Raw genomic sequence first — 19958 nt, forward strand, 5'->3', positions numbered from 1 at the left:
TGGGGGAAAGGCCTGGCAGCAAAGGGGTTAAGGGTGGACTATCAGTCGTTCTCAACTCATATGTGGAATTGCACCTACTCTCCCCTACCTTTACCCTCCCGGCCCCCTGTACACGGAAATTTGGTGTTGTGTTGACCACAGACACTGGTATTGGCTTGTCGTCAGTAACATTACGGGCCGGGAAAGACTGGAAGTACTCTGATGTGTTAAACCCTAAGAAATAAGCCATTTCTATCTGAGACCATATCCAGTTCTGTGCACTCTTGTATGTGTTCATACAGGACCTTAAAAACTACCAAACGGCTATTGACCCATCGACCCACCGGGTGGAACCCTGTGATGGTAAGGGACATTCTGTACCACAGTGCGAGAATTAGCAAGTGGCCTATCCAGAGTATTGAATTGGGAATGGGGGCGCACCATACTAAGCAATGCAAATCAACCCTCGCAACTATTGGTGAATGACAGTGGCATGGAAAACAGGTTATCACTTTTATGGGTCACTGAGGGAAGTAAACTACAAACCTAACAATTAGTTGTATTTGACTCCTTATGGGCCTGATGCAACATTTGTATAAATACATTATCCTTATAAGACATTCAATGCTCTCTCTTGTGAGGGGGCAAAGTAACAAAATGTGTTCAGGAGGAATCTATGGAATCTACTAGACACCATCTCTCCAGACGTCGCCTTCCTAACAGAAACATGGATGAACGCTTCCTCCGCCCCAGACATCACCATTGCCATCCCTGAAGACTACAAGATCACACGCAAGGACCGTTCCGGCCACACAGGAGGAGGAATCGCTATCGTCCATAAGAAATCAATCCGCATCTCAACCAGCTCCGACGCCAACCTCGCCAACTCCGAACACCTCCACTTCCAAATCCACATCGACCCCAAGACCACACTCAGAGGCACCCTCCTCTACAGACCACCAGGTCCCCGCGCAAAATTCAGTGAAGACATCACGGACTTCATCACTCCACACGCGCTCCCCTCCAAAGACTACATCCTTCTGGGAGACCTCAACTTTCACCTTGAAAAGATCAACGACCGCAACACCACCACCATCTTGGACAACCTCGCCAACCTCGGACTTAAACAACTAGTCACTTCCCCCACTCACATCGCAGGTCACACACTCGACCCCATCTTCACCTCCAGCAATCATGTCTCCTTCAGCCACACTACGAATCTCCTCTGGACTGACCACAGTTGCGTCCACTTCACCTACAACAAGCCAAAACCCACCAACCACCTCCAACCAACTCTGCAAAGAAACTGGAACAATCTCACCACCGACCAGATCTCCGCATCGCTCCTTCTCAACACCCCTGCTCAGTCTTCTAACCCAAATCAAGCCGCCGCCAACCTCACCCTATGGTTATCCAGCACCGCCGACACCTTAGCACCACTGAAAAAACGTCAAAGCAAACCTGGCAGCAAGAAGGCCTCATGGTTCAACGATGATCTTAAGAAGTCCAAGAAACTCTGCCGCTCCCTTGAAAAGGCCTGGAAAAAAGACCCAACCACTAGCACCAAGGACGCCTTCAAAAACGCCTCCCGCACTCACCACCAACTAATCCGAAAGGCCAAGAAAGCAGCATTCAAGGATCGACTTGACAACAACGCCCACAACAGCAAGGAACTTTTCAACATCGTCAAGGAATTTTCCAATCCCTCGGCCAACTCCAACGACATCACCCCCTCTCAAGCCCTCTGCGACTCCCTAGCCTCATTCTTCCACAACAAGATTGCGGACATCCACAACAGCTTCGACAACCAACCCGGAGACCAACCCGCCCAACCATCTGCTGAACATTCTCCCCCCGTGAACACCCTCAACCACTGGAACCCAATCTCCACTGAGGACACAATCCGCCTGATGAATTCCATCCACTCAGGATCCCCCACAGACCCATGCCCTCACCACATCTTCAACAAAGCAGACTCCGTCATAGCACCGCACCTCCGAGACGTCATCAACTGCTCCTTCAACTCCGCCACCTTCCCGGAAGACTGGAAACACGCCGAACTCACCGCCCTTCTGAAAAAACCTACAGCGGACCCCACCGAACTAAAAAATTACCGCCCCATTTCGCTCCTTCCATTCCCGGCCAAAGTCATCGAGAAAGCTGTCAACAACCAACTCGCCGCTTTCCTCGAAGCCAACAAATCACTCGACTCCTCACAATCTGGCTTCCGAGCAAAACACAGCACTGAGACCGCCCTCATCGCAGCAACAGACGATATTCGAACTCTACTGGACAACGGAGACACAGTCGCCCTCATCCTCCTCGACCTCTCTGCAGCTTTCGACACAGTCTGCCACAGCACCCTTTTACAACGCCTCAACAACATCGGAATTCAAGGAAAAGCACTGGAGTGGATCACCTCGTTCCTCACCGGAAGAACCCAGAGAGTCCGCCTTCCACCATTCAAGTCCGAGGCCACTGAAGTCATCTGTGGAGTACCACAAGGATCCTCACTCAGCCCCACCCTCTTCAACGTATACATGAGCCCCCTCGCGGCCATCGCCCGCCAACACAACCTCAACATCATATCTTACGCGGATGACACTCAACTTATCCTTTCTCTCACCAATGACCCCAGCACCGCTAAAACTAACCTACATGAAGGAATGAAAGAAGTTGCCGAATGGATGAAACAAAGCCGTCTGAAACTGAACTCAGACAAAACAGAAGTCCTCATCTTAGGTACATCCCCCTCTGCATGGGACGACTCTTGGTGGCCGGAAGCCCTTGGAAAAGCACCCATCCCGACAGACCACGCACGGAACCTAGGCATCATCCTGGACTCTTCACTCTCAATGAACAGACAAGTCAACGCCGTCTCCTCATCCTGCTTCAACGTTCTTCGCATGCTCAAAAAAACATTTCGCTGGATCCCCACCGAAACCAGAAAAACAGTCACCCACGCTCTGGTCACGAGCCGACTGGACTACGGAAACACCCTCTACGCAGGTACTACCGCTAAACTCCAGAAGAAACTCCAACGAATCCAAAACGCCTCAGCCAGGATCATTTTAGACATCCCGCGCAACGAACATATCTCTGGTCACCTGAAAGACCTCCACTGGCTACCCGTCAATAAGAGAATCACTTTCCGACTGCTAACCCACGCACACAAATCACTCTACGACATCGGACCAGAATGCCTCAACTCACGACTGTCCTTCTACACCCCCCCGCCAACTACGCTCTTCCAGCCAAGCCCTCGCCACTGTACCTCGCATCAATAAGACCACCATGGGAGGCAGATCCTTCTCATACCTGGCTGCCAAAACATGGAACTCACTACCCGCTGACCTTCGCCTTACCCAGAACCACCTAACATTCAGAAAGCAACTTAAAACGTGGATATTCGACAAGTAATCCTCTTCCCCTTCCTAAGCGCCTTGAAACCCTTTGGGTATGTAGTGCGCTATATAAATTCTCTGACTTGACTTGACTGACTACCAACCAAAGAATGCACAGAATACTTCTCTTTCAGAAAATAGGATATCCCTAATACAATGATTAGTGCAATGGCAACTATTGATGCAAAAACTATTTTACTTTCTGTGGACCAACCCCGCTCTGGACTTGGATGTGCAAATGGCTGTTCTTCCTCAGTAATGGGCCGACCAAATGGCTACATTGTGAAGCAAAGAAAAGGGAATGCAATACAACTGATGACAAAAGAGGGGGGGCAAGTGTTCACAGTATCCGTCTGAGCCTCACTATTAGACTCCTATTGTTCATCAACGTTGGTGCTCTTGCGCACCGGCGGTGGAGCTGCTCAGTCCTAGCTCACGATGAATCCCACATTGTCCAGGATAACATACCATTCTCCTAGGAAGCACATTCGATCTATCCTGTCCAATGTCCGAACAATGCACCAATCTCGCCTCGCCCTAAACTAACACTGTTGGTACTATAGGAAAAGTACATCCTGACTTGTGCAGTCAATCCCTGGCTAATCTGACCTCTCCTTTGGTGCACTGTTCCTCCGTCGGGGTGCAAATTGTACCTATAGACTCCAGGCACAGAAGTGTTGGTGAAAAGGGGCTCAGGCACAAAGGGTTCAGTGGAAAGGGGTTCCTCTATTGCTTTGATCTCTTAGGGTGTTGCCGCATTTAGTACTTCATTATTTTCTGCATCAGTTTGGGTCCACATGAGCTTGGCTTCGGAAAAGGGACAAATCGTGGAACTCTCTCATACTCTGAGTCCCCAATACCAGCCCACACCCACTCATCGTAGGGTAAAGGTAGTGGAACCCTTCGGCAGTGGGAGGAATGGATCCAGTTCTTTTGACCAGAGACCTTTAGAGTGGGACCTGTGTAGAAAGGATTACCTGTTCCGGCCCCTTCCACCGAGGCTCCAAGCTCCTTTTCCACTGAAAGTTCTTGATGAGAACCCAGTCCTCAGGCCAAATATCGGGTACAGACCCCTCAGGTACTGCGGGAAGTGTGTCCCTGATCAGTAGGTGAATAAAATGCTAATTTTCAGTTAACTGGTACAGGTAATCAATTGGTAAAGGATGCTCAATCTCAGAAAAGTTATGAGGTTGTGGGACTCCCCAGACATTTGCCGGATGCCCGAACATGACCTCGAAAGGTGACACTCCTGTCCTAGAATGTGCTGTTGTTCTTGTGGACAAAAGGGCTAATGATAAAGCATCTGGCCACTGCAACCCTGTGGCCTCCTGAATCTTTGCCAATTTCAGTTTGAGAGTACCATTGTACTTCTCAACCAAACCTGCTGACTGGGGGTGATTTGTAGCATGGAACTTCTGTCTGATGTGTAGTCCCTCACAAACTAGCTGGATAACCTTGGCATTGAAATGACTTCTGTTATCACTCCAGATCAAACGGGGCAAGCTGAAGCGAGGAAAGAACTCCTTCAGGAGTAGCGTTGCAGTCGCAATGGTTGTATTTTCCTTAGTGGGGTAGGCCTCAACCCATGTACTGAATGCACAGACGACCACCAACACATACTTCAAATTATTGACCCTGTCCATTTCGATAAAATCCATCTGGAGGACCTCTAACGGGAAAGTGGGGGGGTGTAAAACTTCCAGGTGATGTAGCCGTACCCTTGCCAGGATTGTGCATCATGCACACCATGCAGTATGTTACCAAATGGGCAGCTGTCTTGGAGATATTGGACAGCTCTAAGTGGGTTTGAGAGGGTGGGGGCAAACTCTGGAATACGCCAGAAGGGATACAGTCTCAATACTTAATAAATGAGGAAAATCTCAAATATTATTTTTATATCTGAATTGCGTCATTCATTGTTATATATGAAAAACAAATGGTCTGTCAAAACAAATTATTTACAAAGATGCAAAGTGAAAGGAGTGACAATGGTGCTCAGTGCTCAAATAGTGTATGAAATATACAGTGACATCATGATTATCTATATACTGATTGGAGGTAGGCCAGACAATGCTTTCATAATAGAAGATCCTCCTGATAGTGCTGGACCTAAGATTGGCATCGACGTTTCGACCTTGGTAGTGCCCCAGTAGGTGGTCACGGCGGGTCTTTCTCAAGATGGGGGAGGGGAGGGCGTGTTGACAGCCTAGAAATGGCAAAAGGAGGCGTATGCTGAACAAAAGAGATGGAAGCTGTTGCTCTATGTGTGGGGCCAGCCTCCAGCAAGTTAGTGGTGGTGGAATTGTTTTTTTTTGTTGGGCTAGCAGTAGGAGGAAGTGGGATGGGGGGATCCCGCTTTTGCGGAAGTAGGGTCCTCACCACCCAGCAAGCTAGGTGTCATGCTACATCATTTGGACCTGCTCCTCGTTGGGCCGGCGCTGCAATGCCCAACGGGTACCTGTGAAGGGGCTCTTTGTCGTAGATATTTTGTTCATTAGCCGTATGTTGAAGTGGGGGGGTGTGGCCCGTGGGTGTGTAGATACAGTGTGGTGCAGTGAGTGTGTGTTTAAAAAAGGTTGGATATTCCAAGTAAATAATTTTTATTCTGGCTGGTAATCCACCTTAATAAAAATATATTAGAGTGGCAATTCCCCTATGGAGGGATAGCAATTGCTATTATGCTCTACTCTCTGGGTCGGCATGTTTCTTGCCCTAGTGGTTAATGAAATACCGTGGCAATTCTTCAGTACCGATAAATGTGAAGTAAGTGAAAATGGTGTCTGATATCTACACTGACTGGTGCTTCTAATAATTTGCTACCATCCAGGAGTGACTACATATCTAAGCTCATGTAGTCTCTGTAAGAGGCCCTAGGGAGACAATAAATATGGAGAAAGAAGGATGTCAACAGGTATGAGTCTATCTTGATTGTTGCTCCAATCTATACAAACAGGCATCCCTAACGGTTGCGACCTCCTGATACATGTTAGCTGTGCAGTAGTGTTATGGTGCATGGGTGAACATAGAATCATTAAAACATTAAAATCTCTCTGATCCAAGCTCCGTTCTCAATTATGGCAAAAATAGTATTTGTGCACCTGTGGTCTGGAAGTCAAGAACAATAGCTCATTTCATTCACTTCTTAAAAAGAACTAGTGTGAACACCAATCATTCTCATATGTATGCGATTAATTTCGCGTTGTAACTCACCTCCCTATTAGGTAAGAGGTGCCTCAACAGGGGCGGGCAGATCATGCAGGCGCCTTAAAGATAGGAGCCCTGTATGGGTGATACGGAAGAAAAATAGGCAAGGCTTAAATACAACAGTGGTAGGTGGATTTCCCTGCCAAAATATATCGGTTGTCTCTCTCCCCCTTACTACTAATGGCGCTGGAGCCCGCTGCCACTTGGGGTTGACCGGGGAGGCCGGCAGCGCATAGAAATGTGCTTCCTAGCTCTCCCCAGAGAACCCCAAGCCTCTGCACTTCCCTGCCGGAGTAGGGTACGAGTAACCCCGTATATCTAAAATTGTGCAACAGTAAAAATGCAGATAAGAACGCTGTCTAGTCCTTCCCCATGTTTGGAGCCTAAAGTACTTACTTGTCCGCAGTGGAGTCCACGCTGTGTTGACCTACCCTCGCTGCCCGTCCCTGGACCATGTTTGTTTGGTGATATATTGGCCCTGGGAGCGTGCGCGTGGGCCGGGGCGTGGCCACAGTTGGTTACTTCCGGGACAAGGAGTACAACCAAGGCATCAAGTGTTCATGGTCCACTCTGGCGGCCATCTTGGAGTGTGTTAGTTTACTGCAGCGCTAAGGAGTCTAGGGCTCGTTACTGGGCTCCCTGAGATCACGGGTGGCGATGTACTAGAATTTATGGTTGTCTTAGGTGTATATATGCACAAGGATATTAATCCGGTCAGTGATTATAATCCAGCATGTCCGGTGCACCCACATTGGCGATATCAAGTGAGGACACTCAATGTGTGAGTTATCATGAGTCTTATTTGGGGGTAAAAAAAAAATTCATCCACTGGGTAGCGTGTCAGGATGAAGGGTTTAAAATACACGGGGCCAGCAGACATGGGGTATCTGTATTTTTTCGGGCGTGTATCCCATTAAAGGAGAGTCAGTATAAAAGGGTGTTTAATGCAAGTGGCCACCAGACAAGGGGGCTCTGTGTTTGTGGGGCGTGTATCCCATCATTGGGGAGGCATTCTGTATTTCCTAATCTACAGACTAAACTGTTTTTCCAACACCTGGCTCAGAGTCACTGTGCGACCATAAGACTGATAACCATACACTAGGTGGTGAGTGTCAATCAGTCACTGATGTGTCTGTGCATACTCTCACCCTCAGTGCCCTCAGATATGTATAATTGCGTGGAACAGATGGTAATACATACGTTCAATCTAGGCTCATTTGCTGTTCAGTGATGCCCACGGTATGTCGTCATTTAACCCTTTGTGGACGTTGACAGTCGATGCATCCAACGGTGTTCAGTTCTGAAAAGTGTCTGTTGTGTGCTTCCAGGGAGGTGTTCTAGTACCAGCCATTCAAGTGAGTCTGGGTTATGTCCTTTCTCGTAATAGTGTGTGTACATCCTGGTTGTCAATCTGTGGCACCTGATATTGCTTTTGTGCTCTGTGATTCGAGTCTTAACTGGTCTCATTGTCATCCCTATATACATATCGCCACAGGGGCACGTGATCAAGTAGATGCATTTAGAGGTATTGCAATTCATGTGATTTTTCAATGTCCATGTGAAGGAGTCAGATAGAGTGATGGTCTTCACTACTCGGGTCTGTTTGCAAACAGCACAGCCTCCGCAGGGATAGTGTTCTTTGATAGCGGGGAGGCCCCAGACGGTTCCCTGCGGGTTGCTCTGTTTGATTTTTGGTCTGGTGTGTACGTTCTCATCCTTTAGATTTTGTGTTTGTCTAAAGGCAAATCTAGGGACCGGGAGGTCTAATGTCCTTGTATTGAGGATTCCCCAGTGTTTTTTAATAATCCCTTTGATGTGCGTGGAGTTAGTGGGGTATGAAGTTACACAGGTTAGTGATTCAGTATCCTCTCGGTGTGTCTTTTGCAGGAGTATATCCCTGGAATTGTTAAGTGCCCTTTTGGATGAATCCCTGATCAGTTTAGTTGGATAGCCTCTAGTTCTGAGGTTTTGCTCTAGGACTTTGGCCTCTGTCCTGTACTCATTCATGGAGCTACAATTGCGTCTCTGGCGCAAAAATTGCCAGAATGGCAGATTGTCCCTGAGTGTTTTTGGGTGATAACTCAGCTAAAGTAGCAAACTGTTCCTATCAGTTGGCTTACGGTAGAGGGTGGTGTTAAGGCCTCTTTCTGTCAATTGTATGTTGAGGTCAAGAAAAGGTATACTGGTTTCTGAGATGGAATGAGTGAACCTAAGAAGTTAGTTCTGGGTGTTTACCCATTCACAGAATGACTCACACGTTGGGCGGTCGCCACTACAGAAGATTAGGATATCGTCAATAAATCTCCTCCATAAAGTGATGTTATTGATGTATGGATTGTTGTTGCCCCTGATGATGTGTTCCTCAAAGTGGACCATATAGAGGCAGGCCACACTGGGAGCAAATGTGCTCCCCATTGAAGTACCTGGGGATTGGTGGAATAACTGTTCCTGGTACTCAAAGAAGTTCTCTGTGAGGGCAATAGTGAGGCACCCCATGATGAATGAGATGGGCGTGGGTAAATCCCACTCCTCATTTCTGAACCAGCTTTCTACTACATCCAATGATTTTCTTTGGGGTATGTTGGTATATAGTTGTTCTACGTCTAATGTGACTAGCAGGTTGATGTTGGATGTTTCAGTTATCCCCTCGATGATGCACAAGATGTATGTGGTATCTCGTACATAAGCTGGTACCTATCACTATGGGTAGCAAAAAGTGGTTGCAGAACCTGGAAAGTGGCTCTAGGAGGTACCCTATTCCTGACACAATCGATCTCCCAGGTACTGAGGTAGTACCTTTGTGGATTTTGGGGAGCGTGTAGAAATAGGGTGTCCTAGGACCCTTGGTGATTAAAAACTAAGCCTCCTTCTTGGAAATCCATCCATTGGCTTCCTGCAAAAAAACACACTGAGAGAATACTGAATCACTAACCTATGTAACTTCATACACCCTAATTCCACGCACATCAAAGGAATTATTAAGAAACACTGGGGAATCCTAAATACAGGGACATTAGAACTCTCGGTCCCTAGATTTGTCTTTAGACGAACACAAAATCTAAAGGTTGTCATCGTACACACCAGACCAAAAGTCAAACAGAGCAACCCGCAGAGAACCCTCTGGGGCCTCCCCGCTGTCAAAGGACACTATCTCTGCGGAGGCTGTGCTGTTTGCAAACAGACCTGAGTAGTGAAGACGATCACTCTATCGGACTCCTTCACAAGGAAATTGAAAAAAACACACAAATTGCAACACCTCTAAATGCATCTACTTGATCACGTGCCCCTGTGGCGATATGTATATAGGGATGACAATGAGACCATTTAAGACTCGAATCACAGAGCACAAAAGCAATATCAGGTGCCACAGATTGACAACCAGGATGTACACACAATTACGAGAAAGGACATAACCCAGACTCACTTGAATGGCTGGTACTAGAACACCTCCCTGGAAGCATGCAACAGACACTTTTCAGAACTGAACAGCGTTGGATACATCGACCGTCAACATCCACCAAAGGGTTAAATGACGACATACCGTGGACATCACTGAACAGCAGATGAGCCTAGATTGAATGTATGTATTAACATCTGTTCCATGCAATTATACATATCTGAGGACACTGAGGGTGAGAGTATTCACAGACAGAATAGTGACTGATTCACTCACCACCTAGTGTATGGTTATCAGCCTTATGGTCTCACAGTGACTCTGAGCTAGGTGTTGGAAAAACAGTTTAGTCTGTAGATTAGGAAATACAGAATGCGACCCCTTTGATGAGATACACAAACACAGAGCTCCCTTGTCTGGTGGCCACTTGCATTTAACACCCTTTTATATTGACTCTCCTTATTTGGGATACACGGCAGAAAAATACAGAGACCCCATGTCTGGTGGCCCCGTGTATTTAAAACCCTTCAGCCTGACACTCTACCCAGTGGATGACATTTTTTTTCCCCCACATAAGACCCATGATAACTCACACACCGAGTGTTCCCACTCGATATCCCCAACGTGGGTGCACCTGAAAGGCTGGATTATAATCACCGACCGGATTAATATCCTTGTGCATATATACACCTAAGGCAAACAGAAATTCTAGTACAGTGCCATCCCGTGATCTCAGGGAGCCCAATAAGGAGCCCTAGACTCTTTAGCGCCTCAGTAAACTAACACACTCCAAGATGGCCACCAGAGTGGGCCATGAACACGTGATGCCTTGGTTGCACTCTTTGTCCCGGAAGTAACCAACTGTGGCCAAGCCCCTTCCCATGCGCACGCTCCCAGGGCCAATATATCGCCAAACAAACATGGTTGGGGTACCAGCGGTCCAGGGACGGGCAGCGGCGGTAGGTCAACACAGCGTGGACTCCACTGCGGACGAGTAAGTACTTTAGGCTCCAAACAGGGGGAAGGACCTGACAGCTTTCTTATCTGCGTGCTTACTGTTGCACAATTTTAGATATACAGGGTTACTCGTACCCTACTCCAGCGGGGAACCACGGCGGCCTGGGGGCCTTTAGCTAGGAAGCACATTTCCTTTTAGCGGCCGGCCTCCCCGGTCTCCCCCCTAGTGGCAGCGGGCTCCCGCGCCGTTAATAGTAGGGGGGCGAGCGACAACCATTATATTTTGGCAGGGAAATTCACCTACCGCTGTTGTATTTGAGTCTTGCCTCATTTACCTCCGTATCACCCATACACCCATACAGGGCTCCTATCTTTAAGGCGCCTGCACGATCTGCCCGCCTCTGTTGAGGCACCTCTTACCTAATAGGGAGGTGAGTTACAACGTGATATTAATCGCATGCATATGAGAATGATTGGTATTCCCACAAGTTCCTTTTAAGAAGAGAATGAAATGAGCTATTGTTCTTGACTTCTAGACCACATGGGCACAAATACTATTTGGTGCCATAATTGAGAACGGAGCTTGGATGAGAGAGATTTTAATGTTTTAATGATTCTATGTTCACCCATGCACCATAACACTACTGCACAGCTAACATGTACCAGGAGGCCACGACCGTAAGGGATGCCTGTTTGTATAGAATAGAGCAACAATCAAGATAGACTCATACCTGTTGACATCCTTCTTTCTCCATATTTGTTGTCTCCCTAGGTCCTCTTACAGAGACTACATGAGCTTAGATATGTAGTCACTCCTGAATGGTAGCAAATTATTAGAAGCTCCATTCAGTGTAGATATCAGACATCATTTTAACTTACTTCACATTTATCGGTCCTAAAGAATTGCCACGGTATTTCATTAACCAACAGGGCAAGAAACATGTCGACCCAGAGAGTAGAGCATAATAGCAAATGACTACCCCTCCATAGGAGAATTGCCACTCTAATATATTTTTAATAAGGTGGATTACCAGCCGGAATAAAAATTATTTACTTGGAATATGCAACTTTTTTTAAACCCTCACTCACTGCACCACACTGTATCTACGCACCCACACGCCACACACCCCCACTTTATCATACGGCTGAGGAACAAAAGATCTCCGACAAAGAGCCCCTTCACGGGTGCCCGTTGGGCATTGCAGCGCCAGCCCAACGAGGAGCAGGTCCAAATGATGAAGCATTACACCTAGCTTGCTGGGTGTGTGAGGACCCTAGCTCCGCAAAGCGTGCTCTCCGCTTCTCAGCTCCTCATGCTCCAAGCGTGTTACAAGACACCACACTAACTGGGTGAGCGACGTGCAAGCGTGCATATACTGAAGCTTACTATACGTCTTTTACTCAGACTAACTTTCAGCCCCTCACGCTCTAGGCATGCTACATGACATTACACTAACGTCGTTGCTTAGCAACGCGCAGCCTTCCAGCAACGTGCACGCGGACATATACTGACGTCCACCACAAGTCTTTCACTCTGACTAACTGCAGAGAATGGACGGTACCACGGCCCATCTATCCAGCTCCTTTTGACAAATCATTCACACAGGAGAGACTTCTGCGGAATTCTGCTTGCACGCTCCTCATGGAGTTTTGTAATCTCACGGTTCTTACGAAGGCACCTCACACTAGACCGTTTAATTTCGCATGCTCTACATGGAGCTGTAATTTTTACGAGGGCGCTCCATACATCACCGGAGTTTCGTCCCTACGTTAAGTTTGTATCACTGGATCATCAGCCCAGAGTCGATATAATTCCTACAGGGACACCCACTAAACGATCACATCGTTGAGTCGCATGCTACATAAGGGTTTCACTCGCAGAACGTGTTCCTCTAGCAGAGGCATGTTCACGTTAGATTGACCCTGTTACTCACCTAGCTACCTTGCTCTGAAGGCCACGGCTTCCCCCCCTGCTACACAGTAAACACATGCAACCTTAATTTAACTGGCAGGTCCCTCTTTCGCAGCATAATTGGCACAGGCAGCTGCACTCCGCCTCGATCGTTAACAGCACTTGAGTCTAGCATGCCTTGCGTCAGTGTTGCAGAATTGCAATCAAACGCTGTTTTTAATCGTCCCCTGATCCCCCTTTCCCAGAAATAGTTCTCATTGGGATCCATATTGAACACTCCGTGTTCCCAGAAATCGTTCTCATTGGGATCCATATTGAATACTCTGTGTTTCCCTGATCATCTGGCTGAGCAATTCCAGCCTACATAAGGGTGAGTAATGTAGCCCATACTAGAGGGTCAAGCTTCTCTGCACGTACAAGCAACCTCTGTTATTTCATACGCCTCCTTTTGCCATTTCTAGGCTGTCAAACGCCCTCCCCTCCACTGTCTTGAGAAAGACCCGCCATGACCACCTACTGGGGCACTACCAGGGTCGAAACGTTGATGCCAATCTTAGGTCCAGCACTATCAGAGTCCGCACAACGCAAGATGGGATCTTCTGTTAGGAAAGCATTGTCTGGCCTACCTCCAATCTGTATATAGATAATCATGACATCACTGTATATTTCGTACACTATTTGAGCACTGAGCACCATTGTCACTCCTTTCACTTTGCATCTTTGTAAATACTTCGTTTTGACAGACCATTTGTTTTTGATGTATAACAATGAATGACGCAATTCAGATATAAAAAGTAATACTTGAGCTTTTTCTCTGTCCTCATTTATTAAGTATTGAGACTGTATCCCTTCTGGCGTATTCCAGAGTTTTCCCCCACCCTTTCAAACTGCGCTTAGAGCTGTCTAAAACGTACGTACTTTCTACCCGACAGAACCCTTTTTTCAATATTGAAATATACCCAGGTTCTGAGGGACACAGGGTTACCCCGTTATTACCTAAGCAGTCTTGGAGATATTGCCATTCTGCTATACGGGGTCTAACAACTTGCAAATACCCTTAGCACTGATTTGAGCTGGGCCATGGGCCATTGTCAAGAAAAAGAAACAGAAAAAAAGATCTGTCTACACAGTCTTTCTTAAAGAAAAACGGTAATGGGAGACCCCTTTCTAAATAAAAAATGAGCAATAGGACCTCATAGATTTAAACTAAATGTTACCCATATATCTATCTATTCCACTATTAGTTTGAACATCGAGTTTGCAGAATAACCTGACCTGTTGACCATAGTGTATGGTTGAATGTGAAAATGAATGCATATAAAGACTTGAAGAATTAGAACAGCTAACTGAGAGGTCAGTATATACAAATCTAAATGGTATGAGTGATACAGTGGAGTTGGTCACCTACTACAATATAACGGAGGGACCAGTTACCTAGAATGATAGAGAATGAAAAGGAATCAGATGTAATCTGTAACACGAGATATGCATAGGAAGGAACCGGTGCTACAATGAAGAGATGCACTAGAATCTGCGGAAAGATACATGAGCCAATACATATATCAATGTTATAATTCAGTATAACTACCTGTTGGATTGTTGACAGTGATGTTATACTACTGTGTAAATGTACAAACACAAACATGTACTGACTGATACTTCTCTAATATACAGAAAGGATACCGGTCTATTGAACTTGATGACCCCAAACGAATACATATTGTCCTGATGAAGGTGTGACCATATCCGCGGGCTCAAACACCGAAACGCGTTGACGCACTTTACTAAAATAGAATTCAAACAAAGCCTAGAAGACTCTAGATATATTGTATTTTGTAATACTGGAAGTCTTAATGAACTTGTGTAAAGGCTATTGAATCATATAATCTGTAGCAACATTAGGTGCCCTATCTATAACAGAGGGTTTCTTCTGTTTATGTTACTTTCAATTTACTTGCAATCTATTGTATGATTATCTCTGATGATTTACAAAATGTATTTTCTCTTCTTTTTCTAATATGCTGCATAAGTGTAATTTTACTATGTTTTTTTAACTAATCTTTTTATATTATGAGATGCTTTTATGCTAAATGTTTTCAGTAGAATCCAATTGACTCTATACTGAAATTTTAACAAATATTATTCTTTAATAAAAAGACTGTAAACGTTATAATCTAGTTCGTGACCAGTGATTTGAGCAATAGATTCAGTGCATGTTATGAGTGAATGAGATAGGAATATTGTAAGTTGGGTGTTAGTATTCCTATCCACAAACCTTTCCAGGGATAGCCGTTTGACTTTCCATTGTCACTATAGGAAGAATGCATGCATCTGGCAACATCCATCTCTGCCTCCCTGATTTATCAATCCAACATCCCTCATCATTCAAATTTGCTGTAATCTCTTGCCCCACTGCTAATTTCTCAACTGTGGCCTCACTCTGGATCTCTTTCACATTATCTAGTGTATCCTCAAACATGGAGAACTTGGTCACCCATATGGCTGGTCCTGCTACAACATTCTTTTCATCTTAAATGGCTGTCCCCTTAGCTGTCTGATCTGCAAAAGCGTTCCCCTTACCCACCTTGTCAGTAACCGTCTTATGAGTGCAGTACTTCATAATCACCAGTTTCTTAGGGAGCGCCAGGGTGGACAGAAGCCTATGTATGAGAGGACCATGCTGAATACGTGTCCCAAGGGAAGTAAGGAATCCTTTCTCTGCCCAGAGCCGCACAAAATTATGAGCAACCCTGAAGGCATACTGGCTGTCAGTATAAATATTAACAACCAGTCCCTCGCTCAGCTCACAGGCTTGAATTAGGGCAACACATTCAGCTGCTTGGGTGACTGATAGGGAACTTGTGAAGTCTCAACTACTGTGCGCAGAGTAGTGATTGCATATGCCGCAGTGGTGGTGCCTTGTGGTAATTTTAAACAAGAGACTTTGACGTATAGTTCCCTTTGGGGGTCAGATAAGGGAACATCAGTCAGGTCTACCCGTTCTTTCATCTCTTCTGTTCGGAAGAGACAAACATGTACATCTATCTCCTCATCCTCAGAAGGGAGGGGTAGTAGCGTGGCAGGTTTCAGAGTGGCACAACGTTTGATCGTAATGTGCTTTTGAAAGAGCGTCAGCTCCTAACCGGTCATACATGCACTGGTGAGGTTCTGCGTCTTTGTCTTATTCAAAAGTGTATTTACAGCATGGTGTACCCTAACTGTGAGGTCAGTATCAAGTACGAGTCCAACCGATTGCCTTATTGAGATGGCCACGACCGTGACCGCACTTAGACAGTTCAGGAGGGTTCAGGCGGCAGGGTCAAGCACGGCAGAGAAATAAGCCCACGGTTGTTGCTTAACTCCCAATTTTTGTATTAAAACAGATAGCACGCAGCCACCCAGCTCATGGACTAACAACACAAAGCATTTGGCATAGTTTGGGGTACCAAGCACTGGAGCCGAGCAAAGTGCAGTTTTCAATTGCTCAAAAGACTTCTGACACTCTGGTGTACAAGGCAGGGACTCATGCACATCTTTTAGTGTTAGTGCTTAACAAGCCGTGAGTATCCAGGTATCCACTGCCTGCAACAGGAAGTGATACCTATGAAAGCGTGCACATGCTTCTGAGTTTGCGGAACAGGCATTTTCACAAAGGTACTGATGCATTCAGGGGTCAATTTCCTACCCTCCTTCAACAGTAGGTGAACTAAATAGGTGACCTCCTGTCAACAATACTGGAATTTGGAAAAGGATACCTTATGACCATGGTCAGCTAAGTGGAGCAACAGTTTAACTGTACTGTCTCTGCAACCCTGTTCTGGGTCTGAGGCGATAAGCAGGTCATCAACATATTGGAGAAATACATTACCTGTGGGAAACTACAAAGAATCCAACTAACTTTTCAACCCCTGACTATAGATACTCAGACTTTCGGTATAGCCTTGAGGAGCACGACAGAATCTCAGGCTCCTACCAGCTGGGTGAACCCGAACAGATACCTGCTGTCAGGATGAATTGGGATGCTGAAAAGGCATTTTTCAAGTCAATGACAGAAAAGAATTTAGCAGAAGAAGGAATCATCGTCGATAGAGTCGTAATGATTTCAGGGGCCACTGGAAACTGGGGTATCACTATTTTATTAACTTCACGCAAATCAATCACAAATCGATAAACATCTTCATGATATTCAGAGGGACCCGAAGGTGTCTGTTTGAGAATGGGAAGAATAGGACTATTACAAACATTAGCAGTCGTCTCCTTAACCACTCCTTTCTCAATAAAATCATGCGCTATTGTAATTAATGCTCTCTCACCTGCCTGCGGTATCTTATACTGAGGAATATGGGTTGAAATAGCACCTTCCTTGACATGAATCAAAACAGGCGCTATTTGCAACAAACCCACATATGTGTCATCTGTTGTCCACAGTGTGGGTGGCACATCTTTAAGTTCAGCAGGGAGAGGCGCATCTGTAGACAGGCACTGCGTAGCGCACACAACATTCGGACCCACTGTCAGGTAGACACCCTCGGTGAGCAATAAATTATGGCATGCAATTTCTTCAATAGATCCAACCCCATCAAATTCTCTCCACAATTGGATGTCAGTAAGAATGGCAAATCTACAGTGAAAGGACCATAGTCAACGCAGGAGGTTTGGAAATGGGGCTCACAACCGGTGCACCAAACAAAACCTACCGAAACATTATTATGGCCAGCCAGAGCCGCCCAGGGACCAAGGAACACAAAATAAAACTTTTGTCGCACCTGTATCCACAAAAAACTCCTTAGTCGAACCATGCATGTCCGCACTAATGTACGGACCTCTTTGGTCTACAGGTATCAAAACTGGTCCTCCACCCTTTCTCCAGCTGTCCTAGCTGTAAGACATCTCGGTCACCTCATTCGTATCATAGTCATCATGGTAGTACTGTTTGCCCTGAGGGTCGTCAAAGTAGTTCCATCAGTAAGATGTTTCAGCTGTCTGAGCCCTGTCCTGGCTACCATCTCCACGACCCCGTCCATGATAACCCGGTCCTCTTGGGACCGCCACCTTTTGCAAAAGCACCAGACACTTGCTGTGCTAGGGTCCCTCCTCCTTACAATATGCACACTGATTCGGCCCTACCTGTGTAGTATTCCGGATGGTATGAGGAAGCTGCCAGGCCAGACCACCACGTCCTCCACCATTCCCTTGAGAAGCCTGCTGCAACAACACCTTTGTCTTCAAATCCTTATGCTTTTTCTCCATCTTCTCCTTATCCTCATTTTCCCCGTACTCGTAACACTGCTCCATATTCAAGAAAACTGAAGGAGAAGAGGTGGACCAGGTGCTCTCAGAAGTCTATAATCGAGTCACGACTTCAGGGAGTAAATTTGAAACAAATCTACTACCGAACAAACACATACCACCTTCAATCGATAAGTCCTGTCCACTATAATCCCAAAACACACTTTCAAACCAGGTGAAAAAAATCAGACACACTCATCTTTCTTCTGACGACAGGCCAATAGCGTATCCCAATCAATCCTTCAGGGTGCGATAAGGGAATGCATAAAAGTGCTAATACAGCTGGGCGGAGCAAGTATCTCTGCCTTAGGCTTCTCACCAGGCTTCCTTTCCTGGTCCCATACCTTAATTTGTTCCCAGGTACCACCCAATTCGGCAACAGGATGCTGCGTATGTACCTGCCTCCAGTTATCAATGGGCACCAACAAACCAAAGAAAATTTCGATATCCGCAAGCGTCATCACGGTCGATGAAGCGGCCTCAGTCAATTCTTTGGTATCTCTGGATGATGTATGGGATGCACCTCCCTCATCGGGGACTGAGACACAACAGTGGGGCTCTTCTCCAGTAGCCTTTCCCAATAAGCAGCCAATTTTGCAACATTACCAAAGACATATGAAGGCTCCATATCAGTAACATACACATGATCCCTAATATTGTAGATAACCTGTGGTCTACACCCTTAAAATGCTGCTCCCAAAGACCGATCAGAGTAGCTGGCATGTGCTTAAGGGCATGTTGCTGTACGAAAGGCTCATAATCTTTCATCACACTCCACACATCTTCCACTCTGTGAATAGGGTTACGAGCCCGCTGTGCTGCCTGATTAGCCACCACCTTTTTCTCTACATCTCCCACATCAGACTGTACCAATGTCCTCCTCATGCGCTCTTTAAGTCTCATTCACTCTCGATCCTCAGAGCTGCGAATCGGTGTCTCACTACTCAGTGATGTCAGAGAATGGAGGAACACAGTGGGGTTAACAACAGAGGGAGCAGGTACCAACGTCAATGTCGAGTGGGTGTAAGAGCTGGAGAGAGAGTCGCCGAAGCAATAGGCATTTCAGGAGTACTAACAGTCACAGTTACCACAGACGACGAAGACAAAGAACGGACAGGAGGTGCAGTGGCCAAGGCAGTCTGATCAACAGTAACAGAAGCAGAAACAGCAGAGATGGAAGAGCCGGGTAGCTGGGTCTGTTGAGGAAGGGCAAGATATACCCTCTGCAGGGCATACGGAGGTGGGGGGTCGAGCATCTAACACTTCTTCTACAAAAGTGCCTTTTTCTTCTCGGGCTACATATGATTTATCAATATTCAGCCAAAACCTCCTATCGTCACGTTCAATTCCTAACTCCTAAGTCTTGACCCTGCGCCCAATGGGAACAGTCCAGCCCGGCCTGCCAGGCCAGGTCCTCCCTGGACTGTAAACAAGCATCCTAGGACCGGTTTCAGGCTTTCAGCCCTCACCAGCCAGGACAGCTTGACTCCAGTGGCATGGAGAGCACAGGACTCACGTCTGAACATACCTGTCCCACTCGGGTGACAAATGCAAAAAGAACAATTGATGGACAGAATGCCGAACAATGTCATACATTAACCCCAGTACAGAGATCTGGGCCTAAATCCATTGTGTTCTTTGCTAACCATGCCATTCCAGTTTGGACCCAGCCATATGCAAATCAGTCTTAACCCTGCACCCAATGAGAACAGTCCAGCCCGAACTGCCAGGCCAGATCCTCCCTGAACAGGAAACAAACATCCTAGGACACGGTTCGGGCTTTCAGCCCTCATCAGCCAGAACAGCTTGACTCTAGTGG

This window comes from Lissotriton vulgaris, chromosome 6, assembly GCF_964263255.1.
Source record: "Lissotriton vulgaris chromosome 6, aLisVul1.2, whole genome shotgun sequence".
NCBI classification, from domain to species: domain Eukaryota; kingdom Metazoa; phylum Chordata; class Amphibia; order Caudata; family Salamandridae; genus Lissotriton; species Lissotriton vulgaris.